A 20,969-nucleotide genomic window follows, 5' to 3' on the forward strand; every position below is an offset into this window, starting at 1 on the left:
GATACCATAAGAAGATATACAAATGAGCAAATGCACAGAAAACAATGGTGTGAAAACATAATTAAAACAGACATTGACAGTGACACTGAATGCCATTGCTATACATCTACAAGTGGAACCGAAAAAGAGGTTTGATTTCAATGGAACTGGACAGGAAATGCAGGTGTTGGTATTGACTTCCCATTTAAGAAGCACACTGGTATCCCATCACCAATACAACAACAGTTGTACTGTCAAGCAGGAGCTGAAAGGGACTCCTTTGGCATGATACTCACGCCTTTGCCCTCAGATAAGAGCTGATTATTGAGGCTCTTCAGTGACACTTGAGGCTGAGAGCACTGCAAGCCCACTCCTTGGCATAGTCTTGTCTCACCAGAGAGCGCGAGAACACTCCTATGCTGGCGCCTTTTCTGTGAGGGGCTCACCGTGTCCAAATGGCAGCTGTGCCGGCTTTACCACGCCCGCTCCTCACACTCCCCCAGCCCTCTCTACGCTTCACAAAGGAAACCAGAGGATCCAGCAATGTGAGGAGGACACTTCCAAGCACACAGCACCTCCAAGCACACAGCCATGCCGAGCGCCCATTAGGGAAAGTGATCAAACACGGTGGCATCTTCCAATTAACTTCTGAACAAAGACATCACTGCAAAGTGATCTGAAAGGCCTCATTACTACTTCTCCTTGAGTGATTCACTTCATTGGATGTCTATTATTTTATGTGACTAGTGGTTCCATCATCGTCCCTAGTCTCTGTTGTTTTCACTTAAGCCCAATTCAGACCAAATGTGAGTAAGTTAGTTTGCTGAAATCCGTTTTGCACAATTAAAAAGTAATGGATGATCCCGGGATGGGTTCCTAATGAGCATTAAGTTAACTGTCTGCGTCAAGGCCTGGGGCCACGTGGTGGGGCTCTGAGGTGATCTAGTCAGTCACTCTCATCCTGGTGGAAAATACAGCAGATGATCACAGAGAGTCTGATGACACAGTCACCGGGGTTATTTAGGGGTCTTGATAATCTCTCGCAGGCAGTATAAAAACTCCAAGCAAAACAGAGCAATCAGTATCGTGCCTGTAGCGTTTTGCGTGTGATGTGTTTTTGGCACTCTGTCTGTGATATGTTTTATTGTCACATACACCGGATAGGTGCAGTGAACTGGAAGGGAACACAGTGAGGGGCAGGCAACACAGGGCTGTTTCATGGAGGGCTTTTGCAACCGCAGATGGAGCTGGATCTGGCACGATAATGAAGTCTGATTTCACATGGTGCATGATAATGTCAGTAAGCATCACTGCCCCGGACAGTGGGAGAGGAGGAACAAAACACCCAGGAAAGAGAGAGAGAGAGAGAGAGAGAGAGAGAGAGAGCGCGAAATAAAATCCCTTGGCCTGAGTTGCATGATCTTAGAGTTCTCCCAGCAGTGCTGTCCCATCTATGGCTCCCACTGGCTGGAGCCCAGTATAACAAACATGCCTTTGTGCTGACGTAGGTGAACTACGGGAACACGTTTTTTTTCGTACTCAAGACTGTGATTAGAGATGTTGAGTTTTTGCTGGTAGGGGTTACTCAAAATGCCTGGAGGGATGAGAACAACCCCTTAGCGTGGCAATTCGCAGTTGAAACAATTAAAAAAGGGAATCCCCGCCCCCCGTTTTGGTAAAAAGCTGAAGGATGGGCCTGGAGAAAATGTAACCACTATCACATTCATAGTCAGAGCTATGGATGCAAGGACTGACCATCCAAGATATCAAAATTATAGTTTTATTCTATGTTTTAAATTATTATAAGCACGTTTTGAGGCTATTACAGGGTTTGTTTACATACATTTGAGTTAAACAAGCTTATATTTTGGGTTCTGATGGGGTGTGACAGTTGAACTAAACTCATGAGACATCTATAATGATATAGCATTCATAATGTATATGTCAAAAAATGTATGTAGCAGCTACAGACTGCCCCTTTAATGATGCCGAAAACAAAGTTGTATATGTGAAAACTTGCTCAAGACAGATACATTTCATTTGCCTTTTGATTGTTCCCTTGTAAAAAAACACCTATTTATTTTCCTACAGACAGTTCCATTCATGTGCATAATATACCTAATATCTACAGTGGCAAGAAAAAGTATGTGAAGCCTTTGGAATTACCTGGATTTCTGCATAAATTGGTCATCAAATTTGCTCTGATCTTCATCTAAGTCACAACAATGGACAAACATAGTGTGCTTAAACTAATAACACACACATGATATTGAATATATAATTTAAACATTCACCGTGTAGGTTGGAAAATGTATGTGAACCCCTAGGCTAATGACTTCTCCAAAAGCTAATTGGAGTCTGGAGTCAGCTAACCTGGAGTCCAATCAATGAGACGAGATTGGAGATGTTGGTTAGAGCTGCCCTGCCCTATAAAAAAACATTCACAAAATGTGAGTTTGCTATTCACAAGAAGCATTGCCTGATGTGAACCATGCCTCAAACAAAAGAGATCTCAGAAGACTTGCATAAAGCTGGAAAGGGCTACAAGAGTATCTCTAAAAGCCTTGATGTTCATCAGCCTTGATGTTTACAGACAAATTGTCTATAAATGGAGAAAGTTCAGCACTGTTGCTACTCTCCCTCTACATGCAAGGTACAGGGCATTGCTAACATGGCAACATAAGACACCATTATTGTTGGAACACAGTTGAGGCTGACTACCACAAAGCAAAGGAAACACAAAGAGGAGGTAGTATGTATGAGTTAGTATGTATGAGTTAGTATGTATGAGTTAGTATGTAGGCCTGGTACTTGAGAATGGAAAGTCTGCATGGGAGGGACAAACGGTGTCAGGTGAAGAGATCTTGTTCAAGTGTGGGATTTCAGCGGTGGTTAGGCGCTGGGAGGGAACCCTACTGGGACTCATTATGTGTGGATCCTCAAACAATCTGTTTACGTCACAAATGGCACCCTATTTCCTACATAGTGCACGACATTTGACCAGGTCAAAGGTAAGTCAAATGTAGTGCACTATGTATGGAAAATGGTGCCATTTGAGACGGGGACAGTCAAATTCAGACAACTTCTCTAATAGTCTATCCCCGCATGAGAGGGACATTGACCAGTCATCATGTCTGTCATTATGTGATAAATGGTGAGTTGTGAGGGAAACTTGGATTTTATGATAATATTGGAATATGTGCTTTTTTCTTCTTTGTCTTCTAGGTAATAGAAGTAACTGACTCTCATAATTACTTTGACTGTAAAATGATGCTGTTGAAAACAGTTACAATAATGCAACAACAACAAAAAACGTATAAAGGAAAGAAATGTTCCAACCAAAACAAATTCATCAAAGCACACACACACACACAAAAAAAAACAGGCTATATAATGTCTGATGTAGGTTGTTGGTGTGATATTGCATCATATACTGTATCCAGCCAAGGTTCACTGTCAATGCCTCAAATGATAGATTCAGATTCACTGGGCAAGTGAAGCATTCACTGTCACTAATAGTGGAAGCGTGCGCATGTACAGAAGATAAAGACGGCAGAACAATGGCATCATATCTGCAGCACATGATTACACAAGTGCTACATAGCGTACATTGCCATATTGATTGATAAAATGCGCATCAATTACACCAATGGGATAGAAGCATAGTTTAAAAGTGTATATTTTCTACTGTTGTGTTTCTTGGTTCAAGAACAGAGGACATGTGATCCAATTAGATAGCCTATACCTAGGCCTATGAGTTATAATGGCGTTATAGCCTTCTCAAGCGTTGAGGCTCAATTTAATGGGAAATTCGTTTTCAAAATGACATACATCAGTCCAAATCATGAATGATCACTGAAAACATATTTTCAACGCGCATATTCATGGTACAATCAGCCACTGTTGTGGCATGAGCAGTAAGGTTGAAATGCACTAGTAGACAAAGGAATGTCCTGATCCTCTAGGTGCATGTCACACTGCTATAGGCTACAAACTGCGGTAACACCGCATTAAAATGTCAACATCGTTCATTTGAAACGCAGCGCTTATTTTTCCAGACATATTTTCATTTGACAACACATGGCCGATGTTAGCCAACGCATCGCAATCCCAGATAGCCTAAATGTGAGTCGGGGAGAGAACACACATGACACGTTCTTATTACAGCCGAGCGCAGCAAACGTGGTCGCCTTTGCACAGCATGCGAGAGAGATGGTGTGTAAACTATAGTAGCGTAATGGACGGATCAGAGCCGCTGTCCGTCGGTGATTTCAAGATGAGGACAAACAAAGCCGCTAAGTCACTGCACCAATTATCCCATCGTCAATTAAAACGTCAATAAAAACATTGAATAGAAATAATGAAATTATGGGAATTAGGCTAAATATGTATAACGGCAATAATGCCCTCCACGTTGTTGCCAATGCAAAGTGAGCGATGACAAAGCACGAGGACCGTCCGTGGGTAAAGGCGAAGCTTTTGTGGCAGGTAGGCTATACAGTATATCGTTTCTCAAACCACATTGCTGTAGGAAATGCTGGGCTGCTATGAGACCAGACTGAGGATATGAACTATTGTAAACACATGTAACCTCAATTAAACTTGAGTTAGGACTATAATGCAAATATGGAGAGGGGGGATCACATTCCCCCGGTTTCACTGAAATATATGTTCTGGCTCTTTAAATGGCACCCTCGGGCTATTGAGCCGATTGCATTGGCTGCTGAACCAAATAAAGCTCGCAGTCCTTACACAGCAAATATTTCGCTGATTTTCTGTGGATTAATGGGGTGATTGTAGTATAATGGATACTAGTTTTACATGAGTGCAGTTCAGCCAACTGTTGCCAAATTGCTTTTGTTACTCAAAAGCAACAAGTTACACTGTACAATGTATGCGAGTAAATTATTTTTTAACATCCGATTCGTCGCAGAATCACATTGATTAGCTTTAAAGAATATAATATCATTACTAAATAACATAATACTAGCCTAACAATAATGGTACTCATAATCATTATTATCGTCAATGGAATTTGTCAGTTAGAGTAGCCTAATCGTTAATGTGTAAGCTATACTCGTAAGTTGAATTGCATTGCACATTCGAATCACTCCGAGTTCATTTCTGCAGTGAATGAGGGCGGGAATTCGGACTGGGGGCATTTGCCTTTGCCATGGCCCATTAAACGGTTAAGGCCTTTGCAAGTGACAGCTTCTTTTCTCTCAGCGAAAACAAGAGTCATGCCTAACCCAGACGTGCCTCCTCCTCCAGGATAACAATGCATTCACTACTCTCAAATCGGAGGGAGCTCAAATCGGACTGACTCAGATCATAACAGGATGTGGTATAGCCTTATGTTTCACTCTTAAAACGAGTGTTCACAATCAAAACTAGGCTAATAGCTACAACCAGACAAAAATGATCAGATGCATGCCGCCAAGTGTTGGAGATTTACGCATGTATTATTTTGGAGAGGTTTTCATATCTTCGAACTCCAAACATGAACAGTCCTCTCACCGTATAAGTTTGGAACTCCATTCGCCGTTATAAACATACTATATATAGTCTATTCGAGCACTTGCACAATAATTAAATAATTAAGACATTCGATAACACATTTCAGTAGAAAGGTTGAAATATGCATGCAGCTCACCTTTTAACTTTCGCTTGTTTTCTTGTAATCCAACCTTTTTGTCCGTTTAAAAAATATTTTTTATCACATGGTGACTTCCTTGCAGTTTCCTAAAGCCCCCGACTGAAGGGAGAATACATTTACTTTACACTATTCGTTTATTTCTTTCTTTTTTTAAATGAAGATTTGTGGTTATAAAAAGTGTTGTTCTTCTTCAGCAAATGTCAGTGTGTGTGATGATCCTGTGCAGCGTGCTGCTCCGTCTCCGCTGTTTATTACACTCGAATGGAACGCCTACTCTGAATGGCTACATTGTTGACATTGGGCCACTGACGTCATTCTATCCCTCATTCACAACATTACGCCGTGCAGATTGCGTTGGCGCCCCGGGCAGTAGGCACATACTCAAAAAAAATATCCGCAGTTGAGGTTTGTGAATTTCTATTTCGAGTGCGCGCAGCGCGCGACCCTAATCTGTCCAAGCAGCCTCTGTCAATATGAGCAGTTGTATTTTTGATATTTTATTTTACCTTTACTTCACTAGGCAAGTCAGTTAAGAACAAATTCTTATTTACAATGACGGCCTACTCCGGTCAAACCCTCCCCTAACCCGGATGACACGGTAGTGGTTAGCGCGTTGGACTTATAACCGAAAGGTTGCAAGGTCGAATCCCCAACTGAGGAGGTAAAAATCTGTCGTTCTGCCCCTGAACAAGGCAGTTTAACCCACTGTTCCTAGGCCGTCATTGAAAATACGAACGTGATCTTAACTGACTTGCCTAGTTAAATAAAAAATATTTGTGCGCTGCCCTATGGGACTTCCCATCCCAGCCAGTTGTGATACAGCCTGGGATGGAACCTGTATATTGCCATGACTAATACAGGGCAATTAAGGAACATGCAAGGATGGGCATAGTTACAGTTCTAAATATATAATCCTTTACGAAGGAGGATATTTAAACCAGATACAAGACATGTATTGAATAATATACTTATAATTACGTTATTACCAACGCAAATGTCCAAATCAAGGAACAAGAATAGCCCAACCTACGGTTTGATTCTAGAACGGCAACTTCCTTTTACTAGAGAGAACATACATTCTGACAAGAGTTTAAGTAGATCTTGAACATGTAAACCCATGTTGTGGTTCAGGACCAAGGTGTAGGCATGGAGGGAAGCTGGCGGTAGAACATGAGGCATGTTACTCAGGCACGTTTTGTTCTGGATCAGCCCACATACTGTTTGTACAAGAGAGCTTTGGCTGGAAATGTTTTCATTTATAATGTAAGATTCTTCCTCAGGGGAGTTTGCGTGTAATTATGCATGATCATGATGCTACAGACAGCTTTTAGTTTTCATCCCAATACATTCAGTTCACTCACTCAACATTTTACAGTGGCACTCAATGAGTGCTGTAACAGCCCCATGTTGCTGCACGTGTCTCACTTGTGGTTAGGGACATCAAAATACCAACAGGCATTTGTTTATGCAACAGCAGAGCAATATGGGAACATCATATTATTATGAGTGACATAAGACTTACATTTGAAACGGAAGAAAACACATTAAACATGTTATTTGAGATGTATTGCACAGGGACATGAAACCTGAAATGTGGGCCTAGTGTTGGTCTATACTGTTCCCCCAGTTCTATTCCACAACCCAACAAACTAATATCACAATTCATCTAGAAGCCTGCCTGAGCATCTGTGTGCTCCTCAAAAAGATGATTCCTGCAAACAATAAATGCATGATGATTTTCATAGATGCCTGTGGGGATATTTCTCAATACTTTCAGCTGCACAGCATCACAAACAGTAAAACACATTCCAGCAAGGGATATCTCTGGAAATGACAAAGGATTGCATAGTTATTGGATAGTTCAGCACACTCCCACGGATAGGGACAATTGATTCAAAGTAGGATAGGCTCATAGCAGCCTCTTGCCAGGCTTGCAATGGTATGTTAGACAGCAGACTAGATCAGACTATGTACTGCTCTTCATGTAAACTATGGTAGACTCGGGGGGGGGGGGGGGGGGGGGGTCACAACGGTTAATGTACGAGCAGCGTTAATGTAATAACTTTTCTATTGGTAATACCTTTGAGATTTGTTATGGAATGAAACGGTTAAGATAACTTGCCTGTTGACATAATAAAAGGATGACCTTCAATGTGAGAACTTTTCCTGCTAAATGTAATACATTAACAGGTGGTTATCACATTAATCAGTGAGGAGCAACTTTTTCTGATGAATAATTGAATAACTTCAATCAAGTAATAGCATACCAAATAAATGCTTTTATGTAGCCTTATACTTATCCTCAGTTTGATGCACATATCACCACCCACTGCCATTTACAACACAAACAAACTCATGCACATTATACTAGGGATATTCGTGCACAATGTCGAGGCAATCACAAGCACACATTGAAATGTACACACACACACACACACACACACACACACACACACACACACACGGTAACACTCCACTTGATTATAGATTGGCATTCATGAAACCTTTACAAAACCATTCCTGACATTCATTTTTCGAATAAAAGTTTCAATAGAACACATCATTACTTTATTTGATTTATTTTTAGGCAAGTCAGTTCAGAAAAAAATCGTATTTTCAATGACAGCCTAGGAACAGTAGGTTAAACTGCCTTGTTCAGGGGCAGAACGACAGATTTTTACCTTGTCAGCTTGGGGATTTGAGATTGCAACCTTTTGGTTACTAGTCCAAGGCTCTAACCACTAGGCTACCTGCCACCCCAGGTTCAATTTAGGCTGGGATTCAGTCCGATCGGCCCTTTTCGGCTATCCACCATTTAAAGGCAATTTGACTCTTGTCGCGAAGATTCAGTAAACACTGCAGATGTCAGCTGAAACCTTTAATGTCAACCGTGCTACAACGCAGCTCTTCCAAGACTCGAATTGAATCCTGCGCATTGTTCAACTGGAATATGCCTTTTTGCTATCACAGTACCCATATATCAGGATGAGTACCTTGCTTGAGACCTTGTGGTAGACCGAGTTAGAGAGACCCGGATTAGAATCTAGTCTGTGCCTGGAAGTGTGACAGAGGTGGTTTGGTACAGATATAGGATCTTAATTTGATCACCTTGTTTTTGACTTGATTTTTCTACAAAAATGTATATTAATTAGAATTCACACAATAGTTCACATTTCCTGTTGCTGCAGGATTATTTTCCTGCTGTGAGAAACTGGTGTAATTAATATCCTACATCTGTAGTTTGGAGTAACCTCGTGTGAGACCTGAAGACTTGTGTTAGCCCCCCCCCAAGATACAAAAATATTACACTTTAGAGCCGTTTTGTGGTTGTGCCTTTCTCAAGGGCACAATGACAGGATATGGCATCTAGGATTAGACACCAGAAACCCTCCATTTGCCGGTTCACAAAGACTACATTTTTCCAATCGGACTTGGGATTCAAACCAGCAAACCTCTGGTTGTTTGCCCCCCCCCCCCCCTATAGTTACCTTGCCTATAGTTCGGCAAGGTAACAAGTGACCCAAGTTTGAACTTAGTCAATGACACCAGCAACTGTCTGGCTCACACCTGCCAGATTTAGCCTGTCAGCCCAAAACGGTAACCTTACAGTTACTACCAAATTAATGTCTTTAGGTATCAAAAAAGGTTTCTAAACACACAACAAGAATAGTTTACAGAACCACCTTCGTTACACCCCACCACCCATTTCAACTCCTCACAGATACCTATCCAGGTCACAGCACCAATGGGACAGACTGGTGTCTAACCTACACTATATATACAAAAGTATGTGGACAACCCTTCAAATGAGTGGATTTGGCTAGACAGGTGTATAAAATCTAGCACATAGCCATGCAATCTCCATAGACAAATATTGGCAGTAGAATGGCCTTACTGAAGAGCTCAGTGACCTTCAACGTGGCACTGTCATAGGATGCCACCTTTCCAACAACAGTTCATAACATTTTTGCCCTTCTAGAGCTGCCCCGGTCAACTGTAAGTGCTGTTATTGTGAAGTGAAAATGTCTTGTAGCAACAACGACTCTGCTGAAGCGCGCAGCACCTAAAAATTGTCTGTCCTCGGTTGCAACACTCACTACCAAGTTCCAAACTGCCTCTTGAAGCAACGTCAGCACAATAACTGTTAGTCGGGATCTTCATGAAATGGCACTCCATGGCCGAGCAGCTGCACAAAAGCCTAAGATCACCATGCGTAATGCCAAGCGTTAGTTGCCAAGTGTTGACTGAAGTGGTGTAAAGCTTGCCGCCATTAGAATCACGTTTCACCATCTGGCAGTCCGACGGGCGAATCTGGGTTTGGCGGATGCCAGGAGAACACTACCTGCCATAATGCATAGTGCCAACTGTAAAGTTTGGTGAAGGAGGAATAATGGTCTGAGGCTGTTTTTCATGGTTCGGGCTAGCCTCCTTAGTTCCAGTGAAGGGAAATCTTAACGCTACAGCATACAATGACATTCTAGACGATTCTGTGCTTCCAACTTCGTGGCAACAGTTTGGGGATGGCCCTTTCCTGTTTCAGCATTACAATGCCCCATTGCACAAGGTGAGGTCCATACAGAAATGGTTTGTCAAGATCGGTGTGGAAGAACTTGACTGGCCTGCACAGAGCCCTGACCTGCACAGCATCGAACACCTTTGGGATGAATTGGAATGCTGACTTGGAGCCAGGCCTAATCACCCAACATCAGTGCCCGACCTCACTAATGCTCTTGTGGCTGAATAGAAGCAAGTCCCCTCAGCAATGTTTCAACATCTAATGGAAAGCCTTCGCAGAAGAGTGGAGGCTGTTATGGCAGCAAAGGGGGGACCAACTCCATATTAATGGAAAGAGATGTTCGACAAGCAGGTCGTCCACATACTTTTGGTCATGCAGTGTAGGTCTCCTGCAGGCCACAAGACTGTGTTACCCTGCTAAGCTTAAGCATTAGATCAGGGAGCTTACACAAATCTTTAGGTCTCAGATAAGTTTAATTACACCTAAATCACTTTTCAGGTGCAGTCCCCTACTGCCTTGGTGGCCATGAATAAGGCACTTTGTCCCTAAACTGTTACAAGGGCAACGCTGACCGTGTTCTGCTCCAAGCCTGTTCTGTATTTGGTGCATCATAGGGTTGGGTACGGTGCATAGCCACGGGAAGTTGTTTTGAGTTTTTTTTTTAAATACCATCAAAAATATATCACCTTTATAATAAAGCAATGAATGCATCTATGCAGACTTACAACAAAATACTATTCCCAATGTGATTAGTAGGACAAGACTTGGTAAAAGTATCACTGCCGACCAAGAAAATTTAATATCAGGGCTGTTTGCAAAAAAAGCCTGTTGTGAACAGCACACATATTTCTTGGTATTGCATAATTACAATGGGTGTATGTGAGAGATGGTTTCAGGACCATGGACATCTATGCAAGCCATCGTGTAAAAAAGTGCTCACCTCGATTGATCGAGCACAGGCGGGGCTGTGTTTGGCAGGAGCAGGCCTACGAGTTGAGGGCAAAAGAGTGCCATGTCCCTTATTTGATATTGTTCCCATTCCCTTTTCGCCAAGTTGAGAATAGTGAACTAGTAGAAAAAGTGAAAGGCTAATTGTGAGCACTACTCCAGATCACTTGATATCCACCAAAAGGTGGATAGAAGAAAAGAGGCAGAGAGAGAGAGAGATGGGGAGAGGGCCATAGGATGGAGAGAGAGAGAGACCCGACTAAACTCAAACTAAACTGTGTATCATACAGCAGAGCATGTGTCCGACTTCTAACCATCACAACTGAGTAGATAAGAGTGTAAATCATGAGCTCACCGCTTACAAAACAGAGCCGAGAACTCGCCATGCAGAATTGGACCGATGCCACCCAACTAAATCCAGCAAAGTTGACCCACTTATCAACAGAACCTCCCACCAAAGCACACAATTGTTAGAAATAATTGCTCAACAAACCACAACACAACAACTGCATTAAAGAGAAAAAGCACAGATGACTAATTTCAGTAGCCAACATCATACTATCCACAAGCTTTTGAGCACAAAGCACAAGAGTAGGCAACACACTATCCTCTCCGAGGACGGGACAGCGATCGGAAGACAGAGGAACAGTTTGATTAGGGTTTCTACTTCTCTAAAGAGACCTCTCGTTTGTGGGTGAAGTTGGGCCAGAGTTCAATTCAAATCAAACTTTATTTGTCACATTCGCCTAATACAACAAGTGTAGACCTTACCGTGAAATGCCTACTTACAAGCCCTTAACCAACAGTGCAGTTCAAGAAGAGTTAAGAAAATATTTACCAAATTAAAGTAAAACATTATAGAAAAGTAACACAATATCATAACAATAATGAGGCTATATACAGGGGGTACCGTTACCGAGTCAGTGTGCAGGGTACAGGTTAGAGGTAATTTGTACATGTAGGTAGCGCTCCAGTATCGCTTGCCGTACGGTAGCAAAGGAAACAGTCTATGACTTGGGTGACTGGAGTCCCTGACATGTTTATGAGCTTTCCTCTGACACCACCTATTATATAGGTCGTGGATTGCAGGAAGCTTGGCCCCAGTCATGTACTGGGCCGTACGCACTACCCTCTGTAGCGCCTTACGGTCAGATGACGAGCAGTTGCCATACCAGGCGTTGATACAACCGGTCATGATGCTCTCGATGGTGCAGCTGTAGAACTTTTGGAGGATCTGGGGACCCATGCCAAATCTTTTCAGTTCCTGAGGGGGAATAGGTTATGTCGTGCCCTCTTCACGATTGTCTTGCTGTGTTTGGACAATGATACATCGTTGGTGATGTGGACACCAAGGAACTTGAAACTCTCGACCCGCTCCACTATCACACAGGCATCCAGAACAGCTGGTGCTCTCGTGCATGCTTCAGTGTTGCTTGCCTCGAAGCGAGCATAAAAGACATTTAGCTCGTCTGGTAGGCTCGCGTCACTAGTCAGCTCGTGTCTGAGTTTCCCTTTGTAGACCGTAATAGTTTTCAAGCCCTGCCACATCCGACAAGCATCAGAGCCGGTGTAATAGGATTCAATCTTAATCCTGTATTGATGCTTTTCTTGTTTGATGGTTCATCTGAGGACATAGCGGGATTTCTTATAAGTGTCCGGATTAGTGTCCTGCTCCTTGAAAGCGGCAGCTCTAGCCTTTAGCTCGATGCGGATGTTGCCTGTAATCCATGGCTTCTGATTGGAATATGTATGTACGGTCACTGTGGGGACGACGTCGTCGATGCACTTATTGATGAAGCCGATGACTGAGGTGGTATACTCCTGAATGCCATTGGATGAATCCCGGAACATATTCCAGTCTGTGCTAGCTAAAACAGTCATGTAGTGTAGCATCTGCGTCATCTGACCACTACTGTATTGAGCGAGTAACTGGTACTTCCTGCTTTAGTTTTTACTTGTATGCAGGAATCAGGAGGATAGAATTATGGTCAGATTGTCCAAATGGAGGGCGGGTTAGAGCTTTGTGTGCATCTCTCTTTGTGGAGTAAAGGTGGTCTAGAGTCAAGGGACTGTGCATCCAGTTGAGTTGTGCTTCCTTTTGCAGTGTTAATTAAGTTTTTCTCTCATCTTGCTGATATCCCTAGCCCTTTCTGGTCAAATCTTCTCTCCATTTCTGAATGCACCAGATCCACCAATTTCGAAGAACTGAGGCTAATGGCGTGTTTTTTTGGTTGGCTATACCAGGATTGAAGAAATCTGATATACTCTTCTGAGACACTTAGATTTTGATTTACCTTGATCTTGTAAATCATAATTGCTAGCCTGCAGGAAGGAATGAACCGGAAACGATCAACCTCGCGGTAAGGCATTGTCAATGATTGGTTGTTATTTTAGAGTAGAAATGTTTGGTGAGACTGAGCTGGATGGTTGCTGGTGTTACTGACTGGGTTAGTTATGCGTAGCACAATACTTTGATAGCCTCTGCTCAGCTTAAGCCAAGGTGTTAGCTTGTGGAGCTAATAATCTTCAGGTTTCAGGCAAGGTTACTCAACATGTTAAAATTACAGCATTTGACCTGATGCCATCCAGATCTGGGTTCAAATAGCATTTGAACTTTAAAATTTCTTATGGATGGGGGGGCAGTATTGAGTAGCTTGGATGAATAAGGTGCCTGGAGTAAACTGCCTGCTACTCAGGCCCAGAAGATAAGGTATGCATATTATTAGTCGATTTGGATAGAAAACACTCTGAATTTTCTAAAACTGTTTGACTGATGTCTGTGATTATAACAGAACTCATATGGCAGGCAAAAACCTGAGAAAAAAATCCACCCAGGAAGTTGGAAATCTGAGGTTTGTAGGTTTTCAAGTCTTTGCCTATCCAAGATACAGTGTAAATTTGGTCCGATTGCACTTACTAAGGCTTCCACTAGATGTCAACAGTCTTTAGAACCGTGTCTCATGCATCTACTGTGAAGGGGGAGCGAATAAGAGCTGTTTGAACCAGGTGTCTGGCAGAATGCCATGAGCTAAGTCATGTGTGCAGCCGTGAGAGCTTGCTGCGTTCCTTTTAATTTCTAAAGACAAAGGAATTGTCCGGTTGAAACATAATTGAAGATTTATGATAAAAACCTCCTAAAGATTGATTCTATACATCGTTTGACATGTTTCTACGAACTGCAATATAACTTTTTTTGACTTTTCGTTTGGGACTAAGTGTGCCTGTGCCTCATGAATTTGGATTTGTGAACTAAAAAAGGAGGTATTTGGACATAAATGATGGACTTTATCGAACAAAACAAAACACATTTATTGTGGAACTGGGATTACTGGGAGTGCATTCTGATTAAGATCATCAAAGGTAAGTGAATATTTATAATCCTATTTCTGACTTCTGTTGACTCCACAACATGGCGGGTATCTGTATGGCTTGTTTTGGTGCCTGAGCGCTCTTTTTCCGTAAAGCTTTTTTAAAATCTGACACAGCGGTTGCATTAAGAAGAAGTATATCTTTATTTCCATGTATAACACTGGTATTTTCATCAACATTTATGATGAGTATTTCTGTAAATTGACGTGGCTCTCTACAAAATTACCGGATGTTTTGGAAGCAAAACATTACTGAACATAACGTGTCAATTTAAACTGAGATTTTTTGATATAAATGTGAACTTTATCGAACAAAACATACATATATTGTGTAACATGAAGTCCTATGAGTGTCATCTGATGAAGATCATCAGAGGTTAGTGATTAATTGTATCTCTATTTCTGCTTTTTGTGACTCCTCTCTTTGGCTGGAAAAATGGCTGTGTTTTTCTGTGACTAGGTGCTGACCTAACATAATCGCATGGTATGCTTTCGTCGTAAAGCCTTTTTGAAATCAGACACTGTGGTGGGATTAACAACATGTTTATCTTTAAAATGGTGTATAATACCTGTATGTTTGAGGAATTTTAATTATGACATTTCTGTTGTTTAAATTTGGCGCCCTGCACTTTCACTGGCTGTTGTCAAATCGATCCCGTTAACGGGATTTCAGCCCGTCTCATCCCTAAGAAGTTCTAAGCTGGCTGCAGCGCTAGCTGTGCCACCAGAGACTCTGGGTTTGCGCCCAGGCTTTGTCGCAACTGGCCGCAACCGGGAGGTCCGTGGGGCGATGCAGAATTGGCCTAGCGTTGTCCAGGTTAGGGAGGGTTTGGCCGGTAGGGATATCCTTGTCTCATCGCGCACCAGCGACTCCTGTGGCGGGCCAGGCGCAGTGCGCGCTAACCAAGGTTGCCAGATGCACAGTGTTTCATCTGACACATTGGTGCTTCCGGGTTGGATGTGCGCTGTGTTAAGAAGCAGTGCGGCTTGGTTGGGTTGTGTTTCGGAGGACGCATGACTTTCGACCTTCGTCTCTCCCGAGCCCGTAAGGGAGTTGTAGCGATGAGACAAGGTAGTAGCTACTAACAATTGGATACCATGAAATTGGGGAGAAAAAGGGGGTAAAATTCACACAAAAAAAATAAAAAAGAAGTTTTAAGCTGCTTGAGCCTGCCTGGACTGCTAGATTGATGAGTTTTGTACTTTTGGGGCTACTCCATCGATGTCCATCAAAATAAGGGAAATAATTATTCATCAAAAACGTTGCTGCTCCCCTGATAACGTACTAACTACCTGAAATAGTTATTACATTAACCATTCAACAATGTAGTAAATTATCGGATTGAATCCCAAACTAAGTAAAGGTGTGTTCTATTGCAGCTTTTATTTGGAAAATTACATTCCACTATGAATGGTTTCATATGACCAAGTAAAGTGTTACGCATGTGTGTGTGTGTGTGTGTGACTGTACATGTGTGCTTGTGAGTGCTTCTATGTATGAGTATTCCTGTATGATGTGCATGAGTTTGTTTGTGTTGTAGTTGGCAGTGGGTGCTGGTATGTGCATCAAATTGAGTGAAGTACTGTAGTACATAAAAACATAGATTTTGTTATGTTATTACGTGATTGGTTGAAGTTATTACATTATTAATAAAAATACGTTTTTACTCACTGGTTAATGTAGTAACTACCATTTAATGTAATAACATTACATTTAGCAGAAAAAGTTATTACATTAACCGTTCAATCTTTTATTACGTTAACCGGCAAGTTATTACATTAAACCAGTATTATTAACAGGTTTTATTACATCAAAAAAATATCAAAGTTATTACATAAACCAGAGTTATAACATTAACCGTTGTTACAGGGTGGCTTTTGTATCCATGAGTAATTGTAGGCCACCCCCAGATGCATATTTGTATATTCTCTTTTTTACCCCTTTACTGTAACGAATACAAACAGTGCAGCTATTCCCTCCGCAAGGCTATCAAACAAGCTAAGCGTCAGTACAGAGACAAAGTAGAATCTCAATTCAACGGCTCAGACACAAGAGGCATGTGGCAGGGTCTACAGTCAATCACGGACTACAGGAAGAAATCCAGCCCAGTCACGGACCAGGATGTCCTGCTCCCAGGCAGACTAAATAACTTTTTTGCCCGCTTTGAGGACAATACAGTGCCACTGACACGGCCTGCAACGAAAACTTGCGGTCTCTCCTTCACTGCAGCCGAGGTGAGTAAGACATTTAAACGTGTTAACCCTCGCAAGGCTGCAGGCCCAGACGGCATCCCCAGCCGCGCCCTCAGAGCATGCGCAGACCAGCTGGCCGGTGTGTTTACGGACATATTCAATCAATCCCTATACCAGTCTGCTGTTCCCACATGCTTCAAGAGGGCCACCATTGTTCCTGTTCCCAAGGAAGCTAAGGTAACTGAGCTAAACGACTACCGCCCCGTAGCACTCACTTCCGTCATCATGAAGTGCTTTGAGAGACTAGTCAAGGACCATATCACCTCCACCCTACCTGACACCCTAGACCCACTCCAATTTGCTTACCGCCCAAATATGTCCACAGACGATGCAATCTCAACCACACTGCACACTGCCCTAACCCATCTGGACAAGAGGAATACCTATGTGAGAATGCTGTTCATTGACTACAGTTCGGCATTCAACACCATAGTACCCTCCAAGCTCGTCATCAAGCTCGAGACCCTGGGTCTCGACCCCGCCCTGTGCAACTGGGTACTGGACTTCCTGACGGGCCGCCCCCAGGTGGTGAGGGTAGGCAACAACATCTCCTCCCCGCTGATCCTCAACACTGGGGCCCCACAAGGGTGCGTTCTGAGCCCTCTCCTGTACTCCCTGTTCACCCACGACTGCGTGGCCACGCACGCCTCCAACTCAATCATCAAGTTTGCGGACGACACAACAGTGGTAGGCTTGATTACCAACAACGACGAGACGGCCTACAGGGAGGAGGTGAGGGCCCTCGGAGTGTGGTGTCAGGAAAATAACCTCACACTCAACGTCAACAAAACTAAGGAGATGATTGTGGACTTCAGGAAACAGCAGAGGGAACACCCCCCTATCCACATCGATGGAACAGTAGTGGAGAGGGTAGCAAGTTTTAAGTTCCTCGGCATACACATCACAGACAAACTGAATTGGTCCACTCACACAGACAGCATTGTGAAGAAGGCGCAGCAGCGCCTCTTCAACCTCAGGAGGCTGAAGAAATTCGGCTTGTCACCAAAAGCACTCACAAACTTCTACAGATGCACAATCGAGAGCATCCTGGCGGGCTGTATCACCGCCTGGTACGGCAACTGCTCCGCCCTCAACCGTAAGGCTCTCCAGAGGGTAGTGAGGTCTGCACAACGCATCACCGGGGGCAAACTACCTGCACTCCAGGACACATACACCACCCGATGTCACAGGAAGGCCATAAAGATCATCAAGGACATCAACCACCCGAGCCACTGCCTGTTCACCCCGCTATCATCCAGAAGGCGAGGTCAGTACAGGTGCATCAAAGCTGGGACCGAGAGACTGAAAAACAGCTTCTATCTCAAGGCTATCAGACTGTTAAACAGCCACCACTAACATTGAGTGGCTGCTGCCAACACACTGACACTGACTCAACTCCATCCACTTTAATAATGGGAATTGATGGGAAATGATGTAAATATATCACTAGCCACTTTAACCAATGCTACCTTATATAATGTTACTCACCCTACATTATTCATCTCATAGGCATACGTATATACTGTACTCTATATCATCGACTGTATCCTTATGTAATACATGTATCACTAGCCACTTTAACTATGCCACTTTGTTTACATACTCATCTCATATGTATATACTGTACTCGATACAATCTACTGTATCTGCCTATGCTGCTCTGTACCATCACTCATTCATATATCCTTATGTACATATTCTTTATCCCCTCACACTGTGTACAAGACAGTAGTTTTGGAATTGTTAGTTAGATTACTTGTTGGTTATTACTGCATTGTCGGAACTAGAAGCACAAGCATTTCGCTACACTCGCATTACCATCTGCTAACCATGTGTATGTGACAAATAAAATGTGATTTGATTTGATTTGATTTACTGTGTGTCAATTAAATATAATTTCTGTAGGAACATAGGACTCGTACTAAAGACCTCCAACGCTGTCGGTCTTGGGCTACTTTCTTTGCCTCTGCCCATGACAAGTGGATGGTTTTGAGTTCCGTGGTCAGACATCTGCGTCAGGTCATGGTTGATCTTGCTCCTCTTCATTTACCTTTTGTCACGCCCTGACCTTAGAGATCCTTTTCCTGTCTCTATTTTGGTTTGGTCAGGGCGTTAGTTGGGGGTGGGCATTCTATGGTTTGTGTTTCTATGATTTTCTATTTCTATGTTTTGGCCGGGTATGGTTCTCAATCAGGGACAGCTGTCTATCGTTGTCTCTGATTGGGAACCATACTTAGGTACCCCTTTTCCCACCTGTGTTTGTGGGAAGTTAACTTTGTTTGATGGCACATAGCCTTAATCTTCACGGTTTCTTTTGTATTGTTTATTGTTTTGTCGGCGTCATTTTGAATAAAGGAGAAAATGTACGCTCCCCACGCTGCACCTTGGTCCTAATTTTTCAACAGCCGTGACACCTTTAGGATAAAGCAACATGCATGATTGTAATTTTAGAGTCAATGTGTAACCCACACAAAAGTTAAACTTACATTTGAGATAATAAGTACTAAATGTTAATGGTCAAAATAAACTGACCCTTGTTAGTGGAAAAAATGTGTGAAGTGAGACATTTTGTGAGGAGAAGACAAGGAGGTCTGTGAAGGAAAGATTGATGGGAGGCCAGAGACACACCATTTGACAAACCCAAAGTAATCCAGCAGATTAGAGAAGCCATTCATATTCCTTTCATCCACAGAAACCTTCAGGACATCTGAAGCTTTTAATACCCATTCCAAATGGTTTAGCACCAAAGCTGGGCTGGGGGCCTCCAGAGGGAAGGTGTCCCATATCTTAGCATAGAGAGACAGAGAGACATGGCTCACTCTTTTGTCTCAGCAGACAATGCTCCTGAAGTCAACATCGTGCCTATGCTGAGAATGCTCAAAGGTGCACGAGGAGAAGTTAATTTCAAACGTCTGTGGAATATAAGGAGTCTAAAGTGGGGATGGCAAAGCCTTGGTTTCCCGCCTCCACTGGGGACAAACACTGAAGTTTATGTCAGGAAGACTAATTAGAACTAATCCAAACAGCATGTTCAGTGTCTGACATTCAGGCAAGACATTGGAGGTATGGCAGCATAGTGTAGTGAGACGCTACAGAAAGGTTTGACTCAACTCACCCACAGAGCGGAGTGGAATCTGAGAAACCATGAACTTTCAGTTGTGAGGAAAAGGCAGTTGCACGGATTGCTCAACAGGGAGGAATGTTGTTTTGTGTTGAGTTGCATAAACAATAGGCAGAAGGCTATCTGTCCATTACGAGGAAACATTTTTCACCAATTCGAGATAAGTGAATACAGATACAACGATGCAATTTTAAGAAATCTTGAAAAGTACATTTAAACTCTTCTGGGACAGCATACTATCCCATTATTGTGTTCTGTACTCAGATTAACTGATGTACCTCAGAGCAATCCAGACAGACCACATAGGAGTTGTATATCTACATACAGTACATTCAGGGAGAGTCACCTCGCTGAAATGACATCTTGAAAATGCAGTTCTTGGAACGAGTAGAACATTCACACTAATGGCTTTTGATGTTTACTAATTGCATGCATTACTTATACTTCATGTATACTTCATGTATACACTGTATATTTAAAGGTACAGTATATACACTACCACATCGCAAGCAAAGCCTGTACAATCCTGCATTTTGTCGAAACGAGTGACTCATAGCAAAAGTATTCGGAGTAAAACCAGAAACAAAAGCTCTGTACAAACTGAGAGAGACAAGTCGGTCAAACAGTCACATCTTAGTGTGTGGAGGGATGACTCATTTCAAAGGGATTCATTTGGGTTTTGCGGTCGAACGATAGGACCCAGAGACAGAAATCATCCATGAATTTGCTGGCTAAGGCGTACGGCAAGCTCAGACCTAGGCACAGACGTAAATGCAGCCTTGTTGTCAGCTAGCATGAGACCCAAACCCAAATACCTTGATTACGTCAATTACAGTAGCTCTAACAGTGCCCCAGGGACCGTTCTACCGCAATTCATAACAAAGCCTGCCACAGAACAACTTCCCTGGCTCAGGTTACCTTCAGAACAGGTGACACGCATTCAAACACAATAACAGACTGTCCGTGCCTGCCTCAGGCCTCATACAATACTTGTCTGGCAGTTTGAGTTGGTTTGCATTTTTTTCTCTTTTACCTTTGAGATGGAAAAATAAAAACCAGAACTTCCTTGGCTGACAGATTGTTTTTTATGTTCATCAAGTGTGGACAAGTGTGTGTATGTGCGTGGGC

General features: G+C 42.8%; 1 protein-coding gene across 1 annotated transcript in view; it reads right to left on the bottom strand.

The window, feature by feature from the left end:
• LOC110522120 (transcription regulator protein BACH2) overlaps positions 1-5,908 on the bottom strand; it is a 98,896-nt gene extending 92,988 nt beyond the window's left edge. The window contains exon 1 of the mRNA XM_021600244.2: positions 5,633-5,908. The gene's annotated coding sequence lies outside the window, so the exon portion shown is untranslated. The remainder of the gene's footprint in view (positions 1-5,632) is intronic.
• Between the last annotated feature and the right edge of the window lie 15,061 nt (positions 5,909-20,969).

This window comes from Oncorhynchus mykiss, chromosome 4, assembly GCF_013265735.2.
Source record: "Oncorhynchus mykiss isolate Arlee chromosome 4, USDA_OmykA_1.1, whole genome shotgun sequence".
Classification (NCBI taxonomy): Eukaryota; Metazoa; Chordata; class Actinopteri; order Salmoniformes; family Salmonidae; genus Oncorhynchus; species Oncorhynchus mykiss.